We start from the raw sequence: 27,454 nt of genomic DNA on the forward strand, positions 1-27,454 counted from the left end.
TGTCAACCTGAGGGCCCCAAAGACAGTTTAATATCATTCGACCTTACAATTCTCCAGCTGAGTCACCAAAATAGTACAAGCACAGACCAGCTGGTCCTCATTGCTCTGGGCACAAAGTCCCGGCCTAAGGTCCCATATGTGTTGGCATTCTGTCTAAGCTCCACCCCCACAGCTACCTGGCAACAGCCAGGTATGCTCGGCCCCACAGTTACCTGGCAACAACCAGCTGTGCCTGACTCACTATAAAAGGGGCTGCTTGCCCCCTCCTCATTATCTCCTCATCCTCTTCTCTTCTCCTGTCCTCTTGCTCTTGCCCTCTTCCCCTTTTCCCCTCTTCCCCTTTGTCCCTTCTCTCCCCATTCCCCTCCCTCCTTTCCCCCACGTTCTCATGGCCGACCATTATTTCTCTCCTCTTCTACTCTTCTTCTCTCATTAAACCTTTGCACTCGGAACCATCTTGGCCCATCGTGCTGAGATTTCTATCCCAACAATATGGGTATTTTTGAAATGATCATGTATCCTTGAGTCACATGAAGAATGATATATCATGCTCAAACAGAATAAAGATAGCCATCTCAATCTTACTGCAAGGTGAGACCAGGGCCAGGTGGGTGGGAAGGCAGGAACTTGTTCACGGCGATGGGACTTTTTTATATTGCTTGATTTCTTTTGCCAGCTGTTTCTCAATTACAAAGCAAATTTGCTTTGCAGAGTATCTGCAGCTGAAGCCAGCTTCCTGGATGAAGGGTGAGGCTCCCTGACCTCTCAGATAACTGTGGCTGCTGCTACACCTGACTGGACTGATACAGGTAACTTGATAATCTCAGAATGGAAAGCCCATGCTGGCTGCTCTGCTGAGTAGGCCAGAGGCAAGAAGGTCCCTGGAACTAGCTAGCCTAGGCTAAAGAGCAGGTCCTGGATCTCAGTGAGAGATTATGGCATGAAGTGGAAATGTCTGAGGAATGTCACTTAAGATTGCTCTATGGCTTCCACACGCATGTGGACACATGTGCACCCAAAGGCAGATGAACACATACATATACGCAAACACATGCACAGACACACACACACACAGACACACACATACACACACACAGACACACAGACATACCTGTACACACAAAAAGCATAGAAAACTGAACCATACACAACTTATTACCCTAAATTTCCTTGGCAGATGCCACTTCCCAAGAGCCCCTAGAATGGTCGGCCACCAGTTCCAGAGCAGCCACCCCACCAACAGAACCTTCCAGAAAACCTCAGTGCTTTCCAGTCCCAAGATCTTAACAGAAAAACACAAAACAAAAACAAATAGAACTTGGTTTTTGGCTAAACCCAGGGAGCCTTTGTTGAGACAGATCAAAGCTCTCAGGCTGCTTCTGTTAATCAGGGACTTTGTTTAAAAGACGTGAGGCTTGCAAGTCCCTTGAAGCAAAAAGGCACAAGAGGACTCCTTCAGCACCTCACAGGTTGATGTCAAAACGCTGATGTCAACGGTGGCCTTGAGCTTCTATGGTGACTTGGCTGCTTCTGGTGGGAACATCAAGGAGACATAAAAAGGTCCTCCTGAGGGGCTGGGGATTTAGCTCAGTGGTAGAGCGCTTGCCTAGGAAGCGCAAGGCCCTGGGTTCGGTCCCCAGCTCCGAAAAAAAAAGAACCAAAAAAAAAAAAAAAAAAAAAGTCCTCCTGAAATAATATCACAAACTGAGCCTCCTGGATGCTCATCACTGGAACCTGAACAAGATGAGGGTGGTGGTCCATATACTCATTTTCTACAGGAGTGTGTGCATTTTCTACAGGGGAAAAATGGTTCAATCCCCGGACCCCGGAAGTGCCCAGCATCTTGAACCTGGAGCTGTGGGGGGAAACCTCGGCTTCCTTCTTCAGCCCACCTTGCTGCTAAATACCCTGCAGTGGGAGCCTTTTGAACTGTTTCGGGTTTGCTTTCCCTGGCCACCTTCCCTGGCTTACAGATTCGGGGTCTATGGGTGAACTTAGACATCACCTGGTGCATCTTTCTTTTCCAAACTTAACTCTGAGTCATGCCTATCCCCATATCCAGTCCCACAAGCACACTTGCAAACAAGTAGGTGGGGGATGGGTAGAGAACAACTAGGGTCAACTGAAGGACAGTGGATGCCGCTGTGCTAAGTACAGCTGGCCCAAGAAGCCAAACATACAGGGGCTGGTTCTCAAACACAGGAGCCAAGAGACCTCCACTGCAAACCTACAAGCCCAACAAAGCTGCCTCCCTTCCCACCCACCACCCACCCGTCCAATCCTTGTACAACTTGCACCTCAGTCCCTGGGCTCGCTGTTGTCCTCTGATTCTCTAATGTCACCCTCTTGTCTTTCTTCTCTTTTGAATACACTGGTTACTCTTAAACCTTGACATGGAAAATCTCATGCCTTTCTCCCTCCCTGAGACCATTTCTCTTTTTCCTTTTCCCTCTACCAAAGACACCAAGCTGGTCTTGGTCTTACAGAGTATGGGGAATGTAGGGAGCAGGGGATCCCTGCAGGTGGGAGAAAATGTTAGAAGACCTGCTGTTAAGGTACCAGTTCACCATGTTCTGATAGTTCTCTGAGTACAGCAGGAAATGGAGGACTCCCGTTCCCCGAGGGGTATCCCTTCCTCTGACTAACCTTATTTGGGGAGGGTCTCTAACCTTATCTAGAGGATGAACATGCACAGAGCTTCCTGAAAGCCCTGCATGATTCAGCATGGAAGTCCCACGCAGCCATATGATAATTAGGTACTGTGTCATGACCAATGACCAATCAGTCCTTCCTGCTCATAACCCCCCAAACCCTTATACCCTTGGAGTAATAAAGTGGACCGTCTCACTGAAACTGACCCTTGGAAGTCCTTCCACCACGTGGCCATTTGGACCCTGCTCACTACTTGAGAAACTTATTCTAACGCTTTCCATTGAAGTTTGGTCAAGGCACACCTGACATGAGGTCCCTGGTACAAGTGAACACTTGATTGAGGACGTGTCCTGTACTAGGTGCCGTTAGAGTGCTAGGCTTGACAGGTGTGTAAACTGGGGTTTGTTTGAGGTATGTGGAGAGCCCTGCTCCAGGGAGCTGTTTCTTGATTAGAGAGCTGGGTGGTTGCAAGCATCTGGAAAGAGTCCCATTCTTCACCAATCTTCTGGGGCTTCCTGTGATATGAAATCCCTGAGTGGATTCACTGTCACCTATTTGTCATCAGCTAACCCACTGCTACCCTCTGTTACGGATCACAGGACTTCATGGACCCAGCAGCATACCTGCCCCTACACCATGGAGTCACGGGAGTGAGCGTCCTCTATTACTGGGGCCTTTGGTGGGTCCTCCTTCACTTAGGACTGTTTGTGGTGATCACTTGTGGCCAGAAACTTTAGCCCTCAGGCATAGAGGATGAGAAAAGGCGACCTCCCCCACCCCGCCCCCACCCCAGGGACATGATGCCTTGTGACTCTTATTCACAAGGGAAGACCATTGATGACATTCAGGGATCCAGGTGGATCCAAGTGCAACCTGACAATGCAGCATGGCAGGGTCTCTGGGTGGAAGGTACTCATGGCTAGCAATGGCTCTCCACACGTGTCTGCTCAATGCTTCTGCTGGTGACTAGAGCGGGTAAAGCCAGAACGGCACAGTGCTGCTCAAAGAGATTGACGTCCAAAGATGGTTCCAAAGAGCTTTTTAAAGGCCCTGTTTCTTCTCCTAGACTCCTCTCTACTGTACCATGCCTTCCTCACTTTGTGATGCTAATGTTTAATTTTATATAATCAGACATTTCCCCCACATGTACGTCTGTGCAGGATGCATGTGCAGTGCCTGTGGAGGCCAGATGAGAGTGTCCCTGAGACTGGGGTTACACGGCAGAAAGCATCTCGTGGGGGCTGGGAACTTAACCCAAGTCCTCTGGAAGAACAGCCAATGCTGCTAACTACTAAACCATCACTCAAGGCCACCTTAGTGTGTTCTTAAATCAAGAGACTTCACAGGATACAGACACCACCACCACCCCATCCCGCCCTGCCCCCCAGTGCACAGATGAGCCCTGCCAACAGCAGGATGGGTCTCTCCAGCCAAGGGTCTGCCTAGCCCGCAGGCTTCAGAGCTGCCTCTGGATCTGAGTGGGGCTCCAGGCAGTTTATGATTTCGCCTTTGCTTCTGGCACTTCTTAAAACAAACCTCAAAGATAAAAAAAAAAAAAAAAAAAAAAAAAAAAAACCCTCCTGCCTGAAATGCATTCCTCTTAGAATCCAAGAAATGACTCACAGAGGCTGGGCTGGCATTTATGTCCCCGTTAAGATGATTAGCTGCAGAAATCCTATTTTTGAAATGTAGACTTTGTACCCTACATATTCTTCTAGAACAAAACAGAAGAAAAATAATTCTACAGGGAGGTGGGGGAGGGACGGCACTCCTGTTTACATATTTAGTGTTCTCTAAAGACTTGCCACTCACTTTACAATTCACTCGAGTTTTAACACAGGATTAAAGAGATTGAAAGATCATTCACTCAGTAAAGTCACTCACAGTGTTCTTTAGGAAACATCTCATCGGTGTGTGAACGAGTGGAAGACGTTTGCTCTGAGTGATGAATGAACAAGCAGATATCTCTTTATCCCAAAGAGAAACAAGACTCCATCACTCCATGGCTGCACAAACCTTTGAAAAGTTAGATGTGAAATAAGCCAGCTACAAAGTGACAGGTGCTGTGGAGGGCACTTGTGAGAGCTCCCTACTGCTCCCTACAGAGACGAGACATCGGTAGAATGGGGGCGTGAGGCTGGGGCAGGGGGCCATCATGTATTGAGGAGACTTAGTTGGGGGACATGAAAGTGTTCGGAGCTGTATGGTTGGGATGGCTCTACCTCTGTGCGAGCGTGCTTGATGCCTTTGGAATGAACCCCTAAAAGTGGTTGCAATGGGAAATTTTATGACATGCAGATTTTACCACAATAAACATTGTTTTCTCTAGGAGCAGATGTTGAGAAATATTGGTGGCCTGGGGCTTCTTTCTGCTTCTTTTTCATCTTGGCAATGCCAGTTTTTTTCCCTCCAGAAATGACCAAGTGACTCATTCTTCAAAGCCAACCATTGGCTGGGCCTACCGTATTCTATCACAGACGAGTGCAGGTCCAATAGGGCAAAGTGATTTCTCTGATGGGCACACAATGGATAGTCGGATAGTTGGCAGGGGACAGGTGCAGCTGTCCTCCCCTGGGCTGGTGTTCAACTGTAGGAGCCTGATGGCTCTGAGAAGTATGTTAAGTTATTGTGTCCGTTACCCAAGTTTAGACAGCACCCCTTTGTTCTGGTGTGCTAAGCCTCTCATTGTCAAAGCAACAAGGTATCAGGTGGGCCATAAAAGCCAGCCCTAGTCTACACCCACACAGTTAACCGTGTGGGAAGTCCGGGTTTCTAAAAAGGTTTTATTTGTGTGATAACTCCCACATAACAATGCTGTTCACAAAAAGACTTTATGAGTGCCTGCTCAAGAACAATGTCAACCCTAAACTCCTTCCAACCTGAGAGAGAGGCATGTGCTCTTGTCGGAGACTTTAATAGAAAATAAAGCAGCAGGAGTAAAGATCACTGATATCACTTGACGTGCCTGAAGCCGGGACGTATATTCTCATCTTGTAAGTGTTTTCACAATGCTTACGTAGGGAGTGTTACGTTTCAGAACTGCGTGTGAATGGCCATAGAGAGCACGGAAGGCAGCCACAGTATTCCAAAGATTCACAACCTGTTAAGCACAGTGTGTCCAGAACATCAGGTTTTTCTCTTTACAGTTCCCTGTAGATTTTGGTAAAGTAGGGGTCATGGAGCAATGCCTCATCAAGGATAGACCTAATTACCAGGTTAAGTTTACAAAAGAAATGTGTGCATTGCACCCATGAGCAGGCCATCCCACCTCCACAGGAGGGTATGTTTAGAGGGAGGTCAGGCATACTGGTGTTACCATTCTTCAGTGCTCATCCTCCAAGTGTACACCTCCTGGGAGCAAAAGAGGCCAGAAAATGGATATGCCCATTGCTACCAGTCTGAGGAGGTTGTATCAGGAAGACCTCTTTTCTTGGGACCAGGAGAAACACTGCATTCAAAATCAGAGGGGCCACAGGATTCCTGCCAAGAGGCAACCACCATGTTTGCCTGCCTACTTCCATTTTCCATAAGTTACTGGAGATGTAGTGTTCACTTGGGATGGATAACTTCCACTGTGCTCTGGTGAGCTCGCACCTCACCTCTTTGTCTTGCACACTGGGATGGAAAGGACATGGTTTTACTGGAGATTCTAAGGGAAACTCCAGGAGCACCCTCCCCAGTGGAGTTTACATCTTGTGGTTACAAAGGCAAGCCACATTGGAGTTCTATATAAAATAAGGACGGTGAACCCTGGGGTGGGGTGGGGGGACCAGCTGCCTCTGTGGGCAGCCATTGCTCTGCTATAGAGGGCCCCTGGCACCAACTAGTCCCCAGTCTTTGGGAATACCCCTGACTGTAAAGAGACTATGCTGCTAGCTCAGATCTCTATTCTTTCTCCTTCTCCACCATCTAATTTTGCTATCAGAGGCTGATCCTAGCAGGGCAAGGGCAAGGGCCTGAGGCAGGTAGGTCTGAGGTGCCCCCCAGAAGCAGTAGCCTGCAGGTTCGTGCAGCACTCAAGCCCAGCGGTGTGATGGAGGTGTGAAGATGGTGTCCCTGCACCCCTGAGATACTGTAGGTTTTCATCTGGAACCTAAGGGTGGATGGACTCCGAGTAACTAAGGTCACAACCATCTGAGAAATGTTGGGAGATCCCACCTGTGAGGCTAGCACTCACCCCGCAAGTGGCATCCCTCCATCTCCCTTATACATCATGAGACCTGGCCCTGTGTCACCGGCAGACCACAGAGTAATCCATAAGGAATCCAAGCCCAGGCACTAGCCCATCTCTCTGCTCAGCGTTTTCTATTCCTCTGTGACCACAGCGGACCGGCAGAGTCAGAAATGTCACATGGGGTACTCTATAAATACTCCATAAATTTTAAGTCGTGTGGTTTTCTGAATAGGGTGTCAAGACTGTGGCGTCCTGCTCTAACCCATCCTGGGAACAAACATCCCTTTAGCATGTGCGTCCATACTGTATTTTCTACCTGCCTGTTAGTCACCTATAACCAGCTATCAGTCCGACAAACACCAGCGCAAGCCACCTCTGTGTACTTAGAGCATTCGCATACTACGTGGGAGGACCGCTGTATCTCATTACAGCACTCCCAGTGGAAGTAATCTTGCCCCAGTGGACAAACTTCAAAAGACCTCGTTGATTATCACTGAGAAGAAATGCCACCGGCATTTAACAGAAGGACAGAGAAGCTGTTGACACCATACATATGCACCACAGCCTCAGTAGACTGTGGTCCCAATCCAAGGCAGCAGTAGATGGGAAAGAAGGATCTTAAACTCAGAAAGAAAAGGGTAACGGGGAAGATTTCATTCCAGGAGGAAAGGGGGCAACAGGAAAGATGTCTTAGTGGATGAAGACCAGAGTTCAGGTCCCCAGGACACACAAGGAGTCGGAGGTAACAGCATTCATGTGAATCTCACTGTTCCTGCAGTGAGATAGATGGAGACAGATCCCAGCTACAGGCTAGCCCGGCATGCGTAACAGTGAGCAAGGGACCCTGCCTCACATACGCCATGGCATATGTGTGCCTCCGCTCAAGGACACGCAAAAAGACCCACGATAAAGCTGGCCTTGTTCCTTTCAAAATTCAGACACCTTCCCTTTGTTTACTCACTGGAAACAAGTGAGTCTCTATTCCAGTCCACAGATGAACTATAGGTCCGTGTGGCTGGCTGGTTCTGACACATCACAGACAATGAAGTGTCATCTGTTGTATGTCTGGAAGAGACTCCTCAGAGCTAACAGAGTGAGCAGACAAATAGCCCTCACCCCTGAGGCCCCCAGAGCTTCTAGAAGCTGGAACAAGGTCCACCCTTGTTGGCTTGTGTTTGGACCCAAGACTCAAAACTGTTGAGACTCTCCAAATTGTGAATTTGATTTTGAATCCTGCCCCCTTATACTTGACAGTGACATTCCCAAATTACATTTTAAAATATCCTTAGGAGTTCAGTGTAGTTCAGTGGTAGACTGAACACCTAGCAGGTGGGAGACCTTGGATTCAATCCCCAAATACTTCAAAAGTGAATTCAAGACCCTTAGATATGTCACTGAAGCCATTGCAGAAGACCTTCCCTCCACTGCCTCAGAACATGGCTGCATTTGGAGTTAAAACCTCTAGTGAGGGGATCCAGTAATAAGAGTCCCACTCCATTACAACTGGTATCATCTTAAGAAGAGATCAGGAACCATAAATGCTCAGAGGGTTGACCATGAAACTTCCAAACCTCCCTCATCCATGTTGGCTACCCCATGGCTACCACATCGGCTGCCCTTCTCACAGGGATGGTTTACTGAGCCCAACACAACAGAATCCAGTCAGTGAGTATCTCTCAGAAAATGTGGCACCCAGAACACTTGAGGTGCTCTGAGGACTCACTAACCCTAAGACCAGCTGGGCTCTGTCCCTTACTGACAGATCTTGTCTTTTCCCTCCAAGAAGTCAAGACCGTAAGGATACCAGGCTTCTGTAGCTGTTGTTTCTCAGGTTGTCCAGGCAAGAACTAACGAAGACCCTTGTGATGGTTGTTTTTGACTGTCAATCTTCCATAGTGTAAAGTCACCTGAGAGGAGAGTCTCATAGAGGAGTTGTCTAATCTTGCTTGGCCTGTGGGCATGTCTATGGGAGAGTGTTGTTTGACCTATGGGCATGAGTACGGGAAAGTGTTGCTTGGCCTATGGGCATGAGTATGGGAGGATATATTACTTGCCTTACTTGATGTGGGAAGATTCAGCCCACAGTGGATAGTGCCATTCCCTGGGTTTGGGTCATGGTCTGTATAAGAGTAGAGAGAGCTAGCTGAGCGCTAAGGACATGTTCATTTCCTCTGTGTTCTTTATAGCATATATTACTATGTGGATGATCTTTATGTGACCTTGCTAGCTGGGCCCAATTCCTGTCAGCTTTCAGTTCCTTCTTCCAATGGATGATAATCTGGAATGGTGAGCCAACTAGACTCTTCCTCCGCTGCACTGCATTTTACCAAGGTGTTATCACAGCACAGCTGCCATACAAGGCAACCCTCTTCTTCCTACTTCAGTGAGATTGGGTGTAGGGGGAAGGGGTGATTTTGAGACTGAGAGAAACATAATGGGATGGTGGGAAATCCATGAGGAAATGAAAGGATTTCCTAATCACTGTTGGATCGAGATAAAGGTTTGGCTGACATCAGCCATTCTAGAAGAAATATTTTCTTTCAAAAGCCAAACTTGTACATGTTTGAGGTTAAGAAAAAAAAATTATCCTCAAGACAATCATGTTTGGGCGCAAACAGGAGAGATCCCACCAAACCAGGCATAAGCGAAGTCAGGGCCACAGTCTACTTAGTAGTGCTTAGGTCTGCAGTAGATCTCCCCAGACACCTCCCATCACTAAACTGTGTGTGAGCATGTGTGCATGTGTGTTTGTGTGTAATATATTGATACATGTGTGGTATGTATGCATAGGTATACATGTATACATGTATGTGTGTGCACTGTGTATTTGTATGTATGGGTGTGTGGTATGTATGCATATGTATACATGTGTACATGTATGTGTGTGCACACGTGTGTATATGCATGTGTGTGCATGTTGTGTATGTATATATTTGTGTGTGCACATGTGTACATATATACACACATGTATATGCATGTGTGCTTGTGTGTGTATACATGTGCATGTGTGTAGGTCAGAGGCCAATGCTAGATATCGTCTTCCTCCGTTCCACCCACTGAACTTGAAACTGTCCTTTTCAGTTAGACCACCCTGTGACCAAGTCCTCAGACTGCTCCTGTGTTCACATCCCCTGCACTGCAGTCACAGGACATGCTCTGTCACACTCAGCTTTGATACGTGTGTTGGTATTACACTGGGGTCCTCATGGTTACAGTGCAAGCACCTTCACCAACCGGAGTCCTTTCCCTGGCTCTGCCTGCACATTCCCTGTGGGCTGATAACAGCCCATGAGGAGAGAAGTAGTCCTTGAGGAGCGAATGCATTTTAGCCATTGTTTATCCAACAAACTCTGTGCTTTACAGTGTTAGCACTTCTCTTCAGGGAGAAATGCAATAGAACATAAATTGGTTGTTTGTTTTTCCTAGAGAGCCTTTGTGTTACTCAGCTCCCTGTTTCTGTAACAGATGTTCTATGATACACCAGCTTCTAGAACAAAGAGGATTTATTTTGGCTCACGTTCCAGAGGTATCAGCTCATGACCCAGGGCAGCACATCCTGGTAGCAAAGCATGGCAGAGTAAAGCCAGAAAGCTCACACCTGGAATGTGAACAGAAGAAGAAGGGCCTGGCGGTCCAGTGCCCCCTTCAAAGGCATAGTCCCAGTGCCCTGACCTCCTCCATGGTTTGTAAATGCTAGGCCCAGGGAGTAGCCTTGTTGGAGTAGGTGTGGCCTTGTTGGAGTAGGTGTGCCTTATTGGAGTAGGTGTGTCACTGTGGATGCATTAAGACTCCCATCCTAGCTGCCTGGAAACCAGTACTCTGCTAGCAAACTTCACATGAAGATGTAGAACTCAGCTCCTCCTGCACCATGCCTGCCTGGACACTGTCATGCTCCTGCCTTGATGATAATGGACTGAACCTCTGAAGCTGTAAGGCAGCCCCAGTGAAATGGTGGCCTTGTAACAGTTGTGTTGGACATGGTGTCTGTTCACAGAAGTAAAACCCTAACAATGACACTCACTTTCTAAAGGTTTGTCACCTCCCAGTTGCACAGTAAGCTGGAGACTAAGCCTTCAGATTAGCCAGGCTTTCAGTATACAGGGAAACAGTTCAAGTCCCAAGCTGTAGCAATGGTGGTCACCACAAGGGGTTAGGCATGTTTTTCTAGACATCTCATCTTTCCTCATATCTCCTTTCTGACCAGCAGCCTACAGTCTGGGAAGAACTGCTGCTCACACACACTGTGTACCATGGGATTAGGAGTCTGATGGAGGGAGCATCCTGTCAATCAGAACATCAGAAGCAGGGAATGAAGGGGGAGGGCTTATCACATCAGAAGCAGGGAATGAAGGGGGAGGGCTTATCACATCTCTACTGCTCCATCAAGGTGGGGCTCTGCCCCGACTCCTTTCCCTCCTCTCTCCCCCACCTTCTGTGGCTTCTGCTGAGTCACCATTCTCCACTGGAAATGCTACTGGTTCTGCCCTGCTGGTACTCCGTCCCCTCCTCATGCTGCCCAGGAGGATCATGGGATGGGTTAATGGGACACTACTCAGTTTCCATTCCCCAGGTCAGCTCTACTGCTGCTCCTGTGATAACCGACCAGAAACTGGGCTGCTTTTAAGACTTGCTGTTTGGGGGATGCCGAGAAGGAAAACATTTCTCAGTTCACAACAATGGCTCTGTGAATTAGACTTAAGAAGAAACCCCTCAGCAGTGTACTGGATACCCAGTGTACTGATGCATGCATCGCGGTAATTCACGGAGGCACTCTGCAAAGAACAGTTCAAAGACCAGAATTTGGACTAAGTAGCTGGGACGGGTACTTCTAATTGTCAACTGGACACAACCTGAATTACCTGAGATGTCTTGATGAAGGTTTGGCAAGCGTGGCACGGCTAGTGGGCATTTCTGCAAGGAATTCTCATGATTGCTTTAATGGAGGTGAAAGACTTGCCCACTGTGGGCGGCACCATTCCCTTTCTCCTCCTCTTCTCTTTCCCTTCTCTCTTCTCCCCTCTCTCCTCTCTCTCCTCTTTCTCCCCTCTTCTCTCTCTTCCCTCTCTCCTCTCCCCTCTAACCCCTTTCCCCTCTCTCTCCTCTTTCTCCTCCTTCTTCTCTCTCCCCTCTCCCTCCATTTCCTCTCTTTCTCTCTCAGCTTTGTGCCTGAGGTTAAAGATGTGATCTTTCAATGTTTTGCCACTCCCTGCCTCCACCTCGCCATAATGGATTCTTACCCCTCTGGAACCATAATCCAGAATAAATTCTTCCTTACGTTGCCTTCGGTCATAATGTTTTATCACAGCAACATACAGTCTGTAGCTTGTGAGGACAATAACATAGTCCCCTAAAGGGCAGGCTACCTATAAAGAACAAACCAAAGTAGGAACCTGTGTCCCCCGAGAGTGGCAAGTCTCCAGAGGTAGATATATGGGGAATGTTGTGGTAGGTCCGGTAGGAAGAGCTGTGGCCAGACTCTCTGATCTCATCAGAGGCTGAGAAGTGTCTGTTATCAGCTGCTGATTAACTTCTACCCCTCCTCAAGGAAGAGGTGGAAACACTTTCACAAATCCATGCCCTGCCCGTAGACAGAGAAGTGCAGGTCAGTCTATGTTTCTTCTCAGTCGCTCACAGTAAACCTGATGCTAAGGTGTCAGGTTTGGGAATGGGAAATTCTACCACCCATCCCAGGAATACCCAGATAGTACAGACATATTTGTCAGCGCTTAGTAGGGCATACTGCCTGAGAGAGAGCTTAAAGGAGAAACATTTACTTTGGTTCATGGCTTCAGCGGTCCATGATCAGCTAGATTGTTGAGTAAGGCCTGCAGTGCACATGTTGGCAATGGTTCACCTCGTGGAGGTTGTGAAGCAAGGTGAGAGGAAGTGACTGGAACCCCACAGTCTCCTTCAAGGTCACGTGAACTCAGTTGTACTAAGACCTCCACCAAGCCCTATCCCTAAAGATCCACCACTCCCTCAATAGCACCATACACCAGGAGCCAACACACTATATCACCAGGAGGCTCTCCACCACCTGGTTCTTAATTTAATGATAAGTACCAAGACTCTTGCTGTAAAATGCCACGTACTCATGGGCTCTAGCACTGTCAGCCTGGAGGGCGAAGGCATCAGTAGCAAACAGAGCAATAAGCCAGGGTCAGTCTCAGCCAGTTTGTGTGTTAGGAGCGCTCCACTAGGAGTGCTCTACAACCCTGAGAGCTGATGGGTGCTCCATCGGACCCCAACTGCAAAGTCTGCTCTGGGTGCTTCCCAAGGGATTTTTATTGTTGAAGAAAATCTTGGATTAGAGGGTTGAAAGTATAGGGTGTAAGTGGTGTTACAGATAAGAGAAGTTCCTGAGCTGGCCCCAAGGCAACAATCAAACAGAGTGCAACACCGCCAGGGCTTGGAAAACCCCAGGCAACATGCCACAGACCAGCCCCCATCTCCTGCAGAGGTTTACAAACCTCTGAAGGAGACTTTGTGCCTGCAGCAGCCACATAGGAGAGCACTGAGGCAACTGTGTGCACTCACTCAGGGTGTAGTTTACATTAACTCTTTTCCCAGTCCCACTCAGAAGATTCCTTACCCCCTAAAAGCATGCTTTTAAAGGAACTGCCCCCCCAAACAGCCGCAACAGAGCTCGAATACTAACAAAACACATCATTAAGCACGTATACGACTTCCTTCCAGGACATTCTGTCCAGATGCGGGAGGCGCTGAGAGCCTTTATTTACAGACCACCCTCCTCACTACCCCCATTCACCCCTCACTTTATTAAACTGACTGTAGGCAAAGAAATCAAAGGCTCCAGGGCGCAGAGAAGCGAACTAATTAATAGCGGGTTCTGAAGGCAGAGCCGTGATTGTAAGACGTTTCTTCACTGTAAGTCCATTCTGCTCTTACTTTCATTGTGGCAGTGACAAAACCAAGTTAAGGAAGGGAGGAAGGAAGGAAGGAAGGAAGGAAGGGAGGGAGGGAGGGAGGGAAGGAAGGGAGGGAGGGAGGGAGGGAGGGAAGGAAGGGAAGGAAGGAAAGGAAGGAAGGAAGGAAGGAAGGAAGGAAGGAAGGAAGGAAGGAAGGGAAGGAAGGAAGGAAGGAAAGGAAGGAAGGGAAGGAAGGAAGGAAGGAAAGGAAGGAAGGAAGGAAGGAAAGGAAGGAAGGAAAGGAAGGAAGGAAAGGAAGGAAGGAAGGAAGGGAAGGAAAGGAAGGAAGGAAGGAAGGAAGGAAGGAAGGAAGGAAGGAAAGGAAGGAAGGAAGGAAAGGAAGGAAGGAAGGAAGGAAAGGAAAGGAAGGAAAGGAAGGAAAGGAAGGAAAGGAAGGAAAGGAAGGAAGGAAGGAAGGAAGGAAGGAAGGAAGGAAAGGAAGGAAGGAAGGAAGGAAGGAAAGGAAGGAAGGAAAGGAAGGAAGGAAGGAAGGAAAGGAAGGAAGGAAGGAAGGAAGGAAAGGAAGGAAGGAAGGAAAGGAAGGAAGGAAGGAAGGAAGGAAGGAAGGAAAGAAGGAAGGAAGGGAGGAAGGGTTTATTCTGGCTTGTAGGAACAACCAATCAGGGTGAGAGCCTTAGGCAGTCGGTCACAGTGAATGTGATCACTGGCTCCTTTCTATCCAGTTCAGAACCCTAGCTGATGGGATGATGACACCAATATCCAGGGAGTGTCTTCCCTCGGTCGTACAGCCCTGGCAACTCCCCTCAGTTAAACCTCCCTGGATATATCCTCATAGTTGGGCCCAGAGGCATTTCTCCTAGGTGGTACCGAATCCTGCTGACCACAGTTCCAATGGTCCAAGTGGATTGCTCCAGAGTGATGCCTGCTCTTCCAGAGGGATGTCTGTCTGCTGTTCCACAGGGATGTCTGCCACTCCGAAACACCTCCTAGTGGGCACAAGCCTATCCCTACCCACTGTCACTGCTGCCATTCCTGTGACGGCTTTCGGCGTACTGAGTTCAGGGGTGCTGCATCTCCAGACAGGTGGAGGATACCTGTGTGTGGCTCTAATTTGTAAATACTTCCAATGAGGTCAGATGGGCCCTAATCCAATGACAGCTATCATTCAGACGCAGGCAGGCACAGAATTGAGATGCTACAGGATTCCCTACAAGCCTTGGGACACCAAAGCCATTTGGCAACTGCCAGAAACCGGAATGGCAAGGAAGGATTCTCCTGCAACAAGGAACCAACTGGTTGGAGGAGCCAATTAGCCCCCCAACAATTGAAATGATGAATCTCAACACTTTTAAGCCAGAAAGCCCCAAGAAACTCATTTGGGGCCTGAAATGCCTCCTTGGAATACTTCATCTCCAGAGCCAATTAATATTCCTACTGGGTGTGAGTGTGTGTGCGCGTGTGTGCGCGCGTGTGTGCGTGTGTGTTGTATGTGTGATACCTGTGCAGGTACATGTGTGTGACCACCCACATCAACCTTGGGTTATTCCTCAAGAGTTATCATCTCGCATTTTCTTGTGTTGGACATCTGAGATCTTCTCTGTCTGCACAGCCCTAGCTGGCCTTTGAATTTGCTAGACAGACCAGGTTGGCCTTGAACTCACAGAGACCCCCGTGCATCTGTCTCCTGAGTGTTTTACAGACGTGCTCCGTCACATCCGGCCCACCTTGTGTTTTGAGAAAGGGTTTCTTGCTGGCCTGGCACTCACCTGTGAACATGAGAGACCCTCCTGTCTCTCTCCCTAGTGCTGGGAATACAAACAAGTGCTCTTATGCCCCCCCACTTTAATATGGGTTCTAGAATGCAATTCAGGTCTCTGTGCCTTCAAAGCAGTTACTTTGCCAACTGAGCTATGTCTGTAACCCAATATTCTTATTAAACCCCATCCTTTTCTCCTGCTTTCTGAGGTTTCCATCTCAGCATGATTTAAGATATAAATTTAAGAGTATGTAGTGGTTTGAATAGGAATGCTCCCTCCCCCCTCCCGCCCCCAGGCTCATAGATTTGAATGCTTGGTCATTAGAGGATTGTGCTACTACGAACAGATTGGGAAACGATCTTTACCAATCCTACAACAGATAGAGGGTTTATATCCAAAATATACAAAGAACTCACAAAGTTAGATTACAGGGAGACAAATAACCCTATTTAAAAATGGGGTTCAGAGCTAAACAAAGAATTCACAGCTGAGGAACATTGAATGGCTGAGAAGCACCTAAAGAAATGTTCAACATCTTTAGTCATAAGGGAAATGTAAATCAAAACAACCCTGAGATTCCACCTCACACCAGTCAGAATGGCTAAGATCAAAAACTCCAGCGACAGCAGATGCTGATGAGGATGTGGAGAAAGAGGAACACTCCTCCATTGTTGGTGGGATTGCAGACTGGTATAACCATTCTGGAAATCATTCTGGAGGTTCCTCAGAAAATTGGACATTGTATTACCTGAGGACCCAGCTATACCTCTCTTGGGCATATACCCAAAAGATGCCCCAACATATAACAAAGATACATGCTCCACTATGTTCATAGCAGCCTTATTTATAATAGCCAAAAGCTGGAAAGCCCAGATGCCCTTCATACAGAAAATGTGGTACATCTACACAATGGAATACTACTCCACTATCAAAAACAATGACTTTATGAAATTCATAGGCAAGTGGATGGAACTAGAAAATATCATCCTGAGTGAGGTAACTCAATCACAGAAAAACATACATGGTATGCACTCATTGATAAGTGGCTATTAGCCCAAATGCTTGAATTACCCAAGATACACAGAACACATGAAACTCAAGAAGGATGACGAAAATGCAGATGCTTTACTCCTTCTTTAAAAGGGGAACAAGAATACCCTTAGGAGGGGATAGGGAGGCAAAGTTTAGAACAGAGACTGAAGGAACACCCATTCAGAGCCTGCCCCACATGTGAACCATACACATACAGCCACCAAACTAGATAAGATGGATGAAACAAAGAGGTTCAGGTTCAGGCTGACAGGAACTGGATGTAGATCTCTCCTGAGAGATACAGCCAGAATACAGCAAATATATAGGCGAATGCCAGCAGCAAGCCACTGAACTGAGAATAGGTCCCCCGTTGAAGGAATCAGAGAAAGAACTGGAAGAGCTTGAAGGGGCTCGAGACCCCATATGTACAACAATGTCAAGCAACCAGAGCTTCCAGGGACTAAGCCACTACCTAAAGACTATACATGGACTGACCCTGGACTCTGACCTCATAGGTAGCAATGAATAGCCTAGTAAGGGCACCAGTGGAAGGGGAAGCCCTGGGTCCTGCTAAGACTGAACCCCCAGTGAACGTGATTGCTGGGGGGAGGGTGGTAATGGGGGGAGGGTGGGGAGGGGAACACCCATATAGAAGGGGAAGGGGAGGGGTTAGCGGGATGTTGGCCTGGAAACCAGGAAAGGGAATAACACTTGAAATGTAAATAAGAAATACCCAATTTAATAAAGATGGGGGGGAAAAAGAACAGTGCTACTGGACAGAAATTAAGAGGTGTGGCCTTGTTGGAGAAGTATTTTATCAAAGTGGGTTTGGGGGTTTCAAAAGCCCAAGCCAGGCCTCCTGCTGTCTTCAAATTCAGATGTAGAATTCTCAGCTACCATGTCTGCCTGTATGCCTGCTACCAGTGCTCCCAGCGTAAGGATAGTGGAGTAAACCAGTAAGCACACCCCTGTAAAATGCTTTCTTTTCTAAGAGTTGCTGTGGTCATGGTCCCTCTTCATCAGCAAGAGAACACTGATTAAGACAGAAGGGCAAAGACCCTTTTAGGATTTACTAACTCCAGCAAGTAATATCCCACCCCAGATCCTCTCCTCTGTTAACTCTGTGCAGAATGGCACATGCGTGCACGTGCAGGGGCACACACATGCGTACCAGCACACACACACACACACATACACACATACACACACACACACACACACATATACACACACATACACACACACATACACACACATACACACACACATACACACACATACACACACACATACACACATACACACACATACACACACACATACACACACATAAACACACATACACACACATACACACACATACACACACATACACACATACACACACATATACACACATACACACACATACACACATACACACACATACACACACATACACACACATACACACACACACACGCACACACACGCACACACACATGCACACACGCAGGCACGCACACACAGATATAGATGCTGCCATGGTAACTTTTATTGTCAACTCGACTGTATTTAGAATCACCATGGAAACACCTCTCAGCACATCTGTGAGGGATTTTCTCAAACAGGTTTATTGAGGTGGGAAGGCCCAGCCTAAGCGTGGACAGGGACCATGGCGTGGTCTGGGGTCTCAGCTCAGAGAAAGTGAGCTGAGCACCAGCATTCCTCTCTGGCTCCTGAGGGTGGATGACCACATGAGTGTGACCATGGCCAGCGCTTCAGGACTCCAGCGCCATGACTTGGGGGAAGGGGGTGTTGCTTTGCTTGATTTGGGGGACAGGCCTCTTCTCAGACACAGAGCAGTGGTGCTCAGGGGGGAGAAACACAATCAGCCCAGAGCTGGCAACAAAATGGGCAAAGAAAATTAGCATTAAAAGCAAAACAATGGGCTGGAAAGATGGCTCAGAGGTTAAGAGCACTGACTGCTCTTCCAGAGATCCTGAGTTCAAATCCCAGCAACCACATGGTGGCTCACAACCATCTGTAATGAGATCTGATGCCCTCTTCTGGTGTGTCTGAAGACAGCTACAGTGTACTTATATATAATAAATCTTTAAAAAAAAAAAAAAAAGCAAAACAACAAGGATCTGGCTGGCTGCCTCTGTTTCATTCAGGCTTGTCCCTCCCTCCCTCACTCTCAGTCTCTGGCTCTCTTTGCTTGTGTATCTAACTCTCCTTCTGCTGGTATCTCTGGTTTCCTCTCAAGTAGATGATGTCTCAAAACCTCAGAGGACTTGGAGCCACAACTCCATTCACACACAGGCCTGAACGCCCTGATTGGCCATGGACACAGTTACCCTAGCAACATGACTCAAAGCTTCCTGCCTCACACCTCCACCCAACCCACGCTCAACGTCACCTTCATTACTCTTGAGGACACCACAGGTTATTAAAGCCATGTAATGAACTCAGCTGTGACAAGAGGCTCTTCCTCACTGTCGCCCAGTAACGCAGGCAGCTGAAAGTTCCACCTTTCAGGGGGACAACCTGTGACCTGTTGCTGGTTCTCTCTCATGCTTTGGACCATTTGAAATTTATGTCCAAATAGCACTTGATGAAAATCTAAGGAAAGAGTCAGAAAGTTGCCTACTTCATCTTCCGAACGGATGAGAACCCCTTTGTCTTCCAGGGCACATGACTTTTTTTTTTTTTTTTTTTGTTCTTTTTTTCAGAACTGGGGACTGAACCCAGGGCCTTGTGCTTCCTAGGCAAGCGCTCTACCACTGAGCTAAATCCCCAACCCCCAGGGCACATGAATTTAATGTGAACAATAATACTGTCTGTTACTGATGGGGCTGCTGTAACAAAATGCCTCAGGCTGGGAGGCTTGTTGTCTTAGTCAGGATTTGTATTCCTGCACAAACATCAGGACCAAGAAGCAAGTTGGGGAGGAAAGGGTTTATTCAGCTTACACTTCCACATAGCTGTTCATCACCAAAGGAAGTCAGGACAGGAACTCACACAGGGCAGGAAGCAGGAGCTGATGCAGAGGTCATGGAAGGATGTTTCTTACAGGCTTGCTTCCCCTGGCTTGCTCAGCTTGCTGTCTTATAGAACCCAAGACCACCAGCCCAGGGATGACTCCACCCACAATGGGCTGGGTCCTCCTCGCCTTGATCACTAGTTGAGAAAATGCCTTACAGCTGGGTCTCATGAAGGCATTTCCACAACTGAGGCTCCTTTCTCTGTGATAACTCCAGCTTGTGTCACGTTGACACATAAAACCAGCCAGTACACTTGTAAATAACAGAAATTATCTTTCCATTCTGGAGGCCGCAAGTCTGAGACAGAGTCCCTGAGGGGTTCCAAATCTGCTGGGGACCACTTTCTGGTAGATTCACTTTCTCACCTTGAGCTCATGCTGGAGAGGGACAAGAAGCCTCTCTTATAGGGGAATCTAATTCCATTCCTCAGGGACTCCCCTTGGTGATCTATTTACCTCCCAGAGGTCGGGCATCCCCCTACCATCATTGTGGGTACAAGGCTCTCAACGTCAGCGCTGGGCAAAGAAGGGACACACATTGAGACCATTTGCAAAGCCGTCCATTGCTGGACATGTCTGAGGAGAATATAGACTAAACCAAAGAATCTGGAATTGAGAAGACAACTTGGGCTGGAGAGATGGCTCAGCAGTTAAGAGCACGGGCTGCTCTTCCAGAGGTCTTGAGTTCAAATCCCAGCAACCACACGGTGGTTCGCAACCATCTGTAATGAGATCTAACACGCTCTTCTGGTGTGTCTGAAGACGGCGACAGTGTACTTATATATAATAAATAAATCTTAAAAAAAAAAAAAAAGACAACTCACCTTCCCAATTCTTACCCTAGAGGACAGAGGGAGATAGAGATGGGCTTGGGCCCCAAACACACTGGCAAAGGCTCTCAGGGGACCCAAGTGGGAAAAATATTATGCCTTTCTTTCCAAGAGCACCTGACTCAGTTCTCCCCACAGCACATGCAGGTGATGGTCCCAAGGAAATTCTAGTGGTCCTGTGGCCTGGACAGCAACAGTATCTATCTGTCCCTGTGCATCAAGAGCTTCTGCATCACACTCTCTCTTCTGTGGCCAAGCATCGACGCTCGATTGTTCTCGGCACTTTGACCTGTCGTAAGCTGCCACTAACCACTGCCCATGCAAAAAAAAGCTTCTCCTCTGAGAGCCACGCTAGTCTACCCGTATAAAGATGAGTATTTAAATGGGGGATCCACGTAGACCCCACAAGCAGTGTGTTCTTCCAGGCCTATGCCCTCTCCAGCCCGAGGGTCTTGGCCAGGCGCCCAGTACCATGCATGGCTTTCTACTGTGGAAAGTACCTCAAACCCAACCAGAAAGCAATTGGCTACTCCCAAAACACCAGTGGGCACCGTGATCGCTAGCTTCTGGGTGATTCTTGCTTTGATAACTGTATCTCAGCTTGCACACTTTCCTTTCAGGCCCTTATGTCTCTTTCCTGCCCTTGAACAACCTTTTTCTGAAATGCAGCTTTCACATGTAAGTGGTTAAGGAGCTCAGGAAGTGAAACTTAATATCACTACGTCCACAATTATCCACATTTCTACTTAAGTATCTGGTCACTGGCACCTCATTAATACAAACGGAAGAGAGACTGCCAGTTTGCTTGTATAATCCCTCTCAATGTGTGTCGGCTGGGTGGGTCTACAAACTTAAAAGCAAGACACCGGCTCAGCCTAGAGGCAGTGGGAGAGGCTGGACGCGCTCCAAGACTGAAGATCATTCACAGGCCCCTCTGGCTCTGACAGGCAGAGGCCATGAGCAAGAACCAGACTGGCAAGAGGCTTCGGGTCAAGGCCAGCAAACAGATGGCAAGAGCATGGGGTCTCGGTCCACAACCCTGGGAAGTGCACTCTGCTAACGACCAGAAAAAATGAGAAATTAATTTTCTCCGAACCTCCGGGCAAGAGCTCGGTTGGTCAGTTCCACAGCTTCGGTTCATGAGACTCGAAGCAGAGACCCCACTGAGCCACGCTGGCCAACCAAGTCACAGGCTTGTGAGAAGATGGCGGGAAGTGATTCAACGCCTTGCTTATCCTGTGGTTCCAGCATATGGCTCTGAGAACCTGTGTCGCCTACCTCTGAGGCTTCTCCCAAACGCTTTCCACCTTATTTCTCCAGCAGAACAGACTCTGTGCTCTACAAGAGCACCCTGACACCCCCCTTTGCGAGGGACCATGGATACCCACACCTGGACCCCAACATCATGTCTTCCCTCAGCTTCTCGAGGGCTTTGCTCACTTTCCAGTGGGAGCAGCTGTCGCCATGGTCCACTCAGCCCTGGGTTCTCTCTGTCTACCATATGCATGCCTACTTACAACTTGTCGCACTGAACCAGGGGTTCTCAGATGACAATAATATTACTCTTGTCTGCCCCTAAGGATGGTGGGAGATACCCAAGACATTGTTGACATGTGCCCAGAATGTGAAGATGGTGATTTCACTTGAAAATCAAAATAGGTAGAGTAATAAAATATAAAACAGCGTCCATGCTAGCATCTTGGAGAAAGGATGAAGGATGGTATGGCATTTGCAACAGTCCACTCACTGAAGCATGGTCCGATTCTTAAACCACCAGCTCTGTGAGAACAGGGTTTCCCTTGGCACTGCTGTGTCCTGGTGACTTGAACAAAGCGTGACCCATAGCAGGTGCTGCCTGGGTATGTCTGAGTGGGCAAATGCAGGAGTGATGCCGTTTGTGACTAACGGTGTAGCTATCTGTCTGTCCATCCACACTGGCTTCCCGGTCATTACTTGTTATCTGACCTTCCTCTACCAGAGAACTGGAACCTACGTCAGCTTCTCTTTTTTTGCTTACCCTATTGGGTCCCAAGTCATCCTTGCCACCAGCATGGGTTCCTGGACCCTCTAACCTCGTCCATTCACTTCAGGGGACCTTGTGTCCCTGCCTCAGAAAGGACCAAGGCAGGGTCCCTCCAACCCTCCCACCACCCTCACTCTCCTCCCATCCTCACCTGACTTGCACCCACATTCCAGAGCTCCGAGCTGGATGGAAGCCTTGCGCTTTACTCTCAGAAGGTGATCAGGGCTCTCATTCTTTATTTATTCAGACCGGCCTTCTGAGGTAAGCGAATGGAACAGCCAGCCGTCACCACAAATAAACCCAGACTGGCTGGGAGCACACTGAGCTGTGAACCACAGGAAGAAGACAGAAAACACGAAAGGGATGGTTCTTGGAGAAGACTTCCTCCCAGAACCTAATGTTCTGGAAAAATCTTCCTAATCAGTCATTAATTGGTACATTATCAGCACCATGTGCCAACAATTAAGTGGGTAATTCCTGTGATTTCGAGAAAGCAGAGTAACGAATCATCTCGGCAGCCAGGCAGGGAGAAATAGCTCTCCCTTGCTCTCTCACTGCTGCAACCTGAGGCCTCCACAGTCTCCTCCACCTATCTGGTGGTCCTCTGGGATTTACTCACCCTGCACGGCCCGTCCTGCAGGCTGATTTTCCCTCCAGGCCTCTGGATCCTCCCATGTTGAAAACAAGTCTTAACTCTTAGAGGAGGCTACATTGTCCCAGCCTATGACTCTTGATTAGCCGTTTTGTGTTTGGTACCTCTTGGCCATTCACATAGAACACTGCAGGTAATTTTAGCAGCTCCAATTGGTTCTGTAACAAATTTATTTTAAACAACTATGATTCATCTCTTAATCATAGAGTTTTACTGTACTGTCATTACCAAGAAATCCTAGAGTTTATTCTCCACTAAAAATAATTAAGGGATCTTCAAAGTTCAGCCCTCTGTTTTGGTCAGAACTTTCTATATTATCAAGATGGCTATAGCTAAGGGATTGCTGGCAGGAAAGAAAGGAGGAGGAAAAAGGGAGTGAGGAAGACTATGGAATAAAAAGTTGTATGTGTGCATTCATGTGTGTGTGCATATGCACATGCATGTGTGTGACTATTTGTGTGTGGTGCGTGTATGGTATGTGTATGTATGTATATGTGGTGTGTGCATGTATGCATGTATGTGTACATGTGTGTATATGCATGTGTGGATATGTATACATGCATGTATGTGTACATGGGTGTGTGTCTGATGTGTGCATGTATGTGTGCATATGCATATGTGGGTGTGTGCAAACATGTGCATGTATGTGTGTGCATGTGCAAATGGGTATCCACATACATGTGTAGAAGCCAGAGGTTTCTCCCTCAATCACTCTCCCTTGTGTTTTGAAACAGCTCACAAATTGGCCTGTAACTTCTTAGTTTGGCTAATCTAGCCAGCCAGTAGGCCCCAGGAATCCTTCTCTCTCCATGTACCCAAAGCTGGCGTGTCAGGTGTGTTCTATACCTGGCTTTTCATGGATGCTCAGGAAAGGAACGCAGTTCTCCATGCTTGCGTGTCAGGCACTTTGCCCACTATGCTATCTCCTTTGCCCCTCAGAAGTCTCAGGCATACACGCTGGTTCTTCAAACTGCTGGCTGAGTCAATAAAAGCTCCTATGGTTGTTTGAGAGCCAATAGGCTCATGTATTTTAAAGTTTGGTTTCCCCCATTGATGCACTGTTTGGGGGAAGTTATGCCTTGACGGAGGAAGTACATCACCATGGGCAGCCTTTGAGGGTTGTAGCCTTGCCCACGTCCTGTGCTCACTCCCTCTTTGCTTTCTCTGTGTAGCTGTAAAGTGATCTCTGGACTTCCTACGGTGGCTGCCTGCTGCTATGTCCTCCATGCCATATGGACTCTCCCACCAGAACCGTAAAGCAAACCAAAACACCACCACCACCACCACCACCACCACCACCACCACCACCACAACAACAACAACAACACCTCTTAAATTGATTTTAGTCATGCTGCCTTATCACAGCAACGATAAGTGACTAACGCGTGGCTCAGGCTCTCCTGGGAGCTTTCTTCTTCTTCAGGAGGATATGCTGGAATATGTGGCGGTCGCCGTCTCTGATGTACAGAATGATTGACAAGGGGGTGGGAGCTGTGGAGAGGAGTGTCAGAGGCAGGTGCAGCCAGCACTCCCGAGGGCATGCAGGAAGAAGCCATACCTTACCAGGAGACCCTCTAATGCAGGTATTGCCACCAGTCTACTACATTTAGTGATACCCAGGCATGGGAGAGAAGAGGCAGAGACTGGGTGCAAAGGGCTGCAAAGTGCAAAAGGGTAGGAAGAATATTCAGATTAGAGAACATTTGAAGCCTCTTAGAGTTGGGGAAGGAACTTTTCCTGCTCTTTCCTCTTTCTCCACCCAGGTCCTTAGAGACCTAACAGGTTGAGGAGTAGCAAACACGGCCCAGCATGCCAGTAATCAGTTTCTAGAACAGTGGTTCTCAACCTATGCAGCAGGACCCCTTGGGGGAAATCAGGTATCAGATATCCTGCCTGTGATACGTTTACACTGTGATTCATAACAGTAACAAAGTTACCTTTATGAAGTAGCAATAAAATAATTTCATGGTTGGAGGTCACCACAATGTGAGGAACTGTGTTGAAAGTTGGTAGCGTTATGAAGGGTGGGAACCACTGTTCTAAGCAATGAAACATCGCTCTAGGCTCTTTCTGGTATTTCCAGGCAGCCCGTTGCACGAGAAGACAAATGATTGCTATTGTGGGTGTTCTCTTGGATGACCCAGAGGGATCCTGCTTTTCCAAGGTCCAGTAAAGTGCAGGAAGCCTGCAGGAACAGGTGCATATGACGCAGCTTTTCTGGAGGCCGAGAATACCTCTTCTTCCCGGGAGTACTGAGCTAGTACTGGAAACTGTGTACCTCACAGTACCTGGGCAAAATTACCTGCTTGCAAGACACACTGGTACCTATGTTGTGATTTTATTTATTTTCCCTGAATCTGGCGAGATCTGTCTAATCCCACATCTGTGTTTCCCTAGCAAGAATTTGAAGAGCAATCCAGACGTGGAGTTTATTGGAACTAGAATCTCCAGGCCAGTCTTGGATTCCGGAATGAACAAAAGCCTTACTGCCTTGAAGAAGGACCCTTCAACCTGAGCGTCGGTGCTGAGCCCCACTGTCGAATGCCATCACTCCATCCAGAGTTCTGGTTGACCTCAGAACGGAGTTCAGCTCCTGTTCTCCACTACTGAGAAAGACTCTGATTTGTCAGATTCCTGAAGCACTGGGTGACTTCTGTCTCTATCCATGCAAAACCCAATTCAAGGCCTCAGATATGCTATCTGTGTTTAAGGGAATGGTATTCCTTGGTTGATGGAGTATAGGTAATAATAGTGTCTCTCTCTCTCTCTCTCTCTCTCCTCATTCTTCCTCCCCCACTGTGTATGAGGGGGCACACACAGATACCCTCAAAAACAAGAAAAGGTGTCAGATCCCCTGGAGCAGGAGTTACAGCCAGTTTGTGAGCTGGCTTATGTGTGCTGGGAATTGAGTGTGAATCTTCTCCAAGAGGAGCCAATGCTCTTAACTGCTAAGCCATCTCTCCAATCCTCTAGTTCTTTAATTTTTTTTTTCTTTTTTTCGGAGCTGGGGCCCGAACCCAGGGCCTTGCGCTTGCTAGGCAAGCGCTCTACCACTGAGCCAAATCCCCAACCCCTAGTTCTTTAATTTTTAAATACACATTATTTCTTTATAAAGAACTTTCCATGGGCTTGCAGCTTCTTTGTTTTATGTGCCATGGAATTGTTTTTAAATGGCTGGACTGTTTTATATTTGTTACAAAAACTCGACAACCTGGGGGATTGGAGGGTTGGGTGGGGAGCTATAAAACTGCAAATGATCGAAGCTTGGAGATACCGGAATTTTAAAGAAGGTCCCTTTAATTGTAATGAATATTATTGGCGATATCTGATCAACACGCCCTTTCTCAGAAACAGCGTGACTTGGAGTTGACATTCCTAGGATCTCAGCCACACTCTTTGGTTTCCTGGTAAACCTTCAAGCTCATCCCCGGAGGTAACCACCTGGGACTGAGGGTTTCTATCGGTGATAAAGGGACGAAAGTTTCAGTTCTGATTTGGATAACAACAAGAATGAATCAACCAATAAAATTCTGGGTTAATGGAAAACTTCATTTGAGATGCGGGGGGGGGGGGGGGGGGACAAACAAAAAACAAAAACCCAGCATGGTGAGTTTCCTTATGTTTACCACAAAGCAGCCTTAACTCCACCCTGGAGTATGTAAATATACCAACGGTTGGTTGTATACCTTGGCACTGGTTTTTTAAAAAAGAACTTATGTAAACACACCCTATGAAAACTTAATTGTCACTTTCATCATTCAGTCAAATAACCGATGAAAGAGATGGCGTACAGCCATCCCGGAAGGAGTCGCTTTATGACAGCCGGGCAATAGAGACGGTACATTGTGCAATGTGCCCTGCCTCCCCAATTTATGTGACATTTAGGGTCCCTTGGCTACGCACACCTGCCAAGGATCCTTTGAACGTGGCCCAGAAGCACCACCTCAGTAAATATCACATTTCTAGGTCTGTGTATGTGTTTCAGTTCCTGGATCATGTTTAATAAAAAAAAAAAAAAAAAAAAAAAAAAAAAAAACCTAACTGATTATCGTTAGGACCAAAAGTTAAGCTTCAACTCTGATCTCATAGTGAAGTAGAAAAGTCTTCCTGGGAGGGGAATGCCACCGAGAGTGACTCCCACAGAAGCAGGAAGCTGTATGGGGCCGTCGCAGGAGTTAGTCTGGGATTCCACAACTTCTTACATGGTCTTTTGACTGCACCATGTCCAGAAACTGCCAGTATATGCCTCACGGTTGGTTGGTTTTTATCTTTTCATTTTAACCATGAGGGGATGGCAGTCGAGGGGTGCACGAGTACCTCCAGGCAGCTGCCCTGGCCTGAACATCCGTTTCACAAACTCTTCTCAAACCTCACACCCTCACTCTCTGGTGGACTTGGGGGAGTGACAGACAATCACCA

The 27,454-nt window shown here is 47.7% G+C and overlaps 1 long non-coding RNA gene across 1 annotated transcript; it reads left to right on the forward strand.

Annotated features, from left to right (window-relative positions):
• Positions 1-203: 203 nt before the first annotated feature.
• Positions 204-25,793, forward strand: LOC108352314 (uncharacterized). Its single transcript, XR_015633362.1, has 3 exons — positions 204-591; positions 712-809; positions 25,433-25,793. It is a non-coding gene; the product is annotated as an uncharacterized LOC108352314 (long non-coding RNA).
• Positions 25,794-27,454: the final 1,661 nt, after the last annotated feature.

This window comes from Rattus norvegicus, chromosome 11 (assembly GCF_021556685.1).
Source record: "Rattus norvegicus strain SHRSP/BbbUtx chromosome 11, alternate assembly SHRSP_T2T, whole genome shotgun sequence".
NCBI classification, from domain to species: domain Eukaryota; kingdom Metazoa; phylum Chordata; class Mammalia; order Rodentia; family Muridae; genus Rattus; species Rattus norvegicus.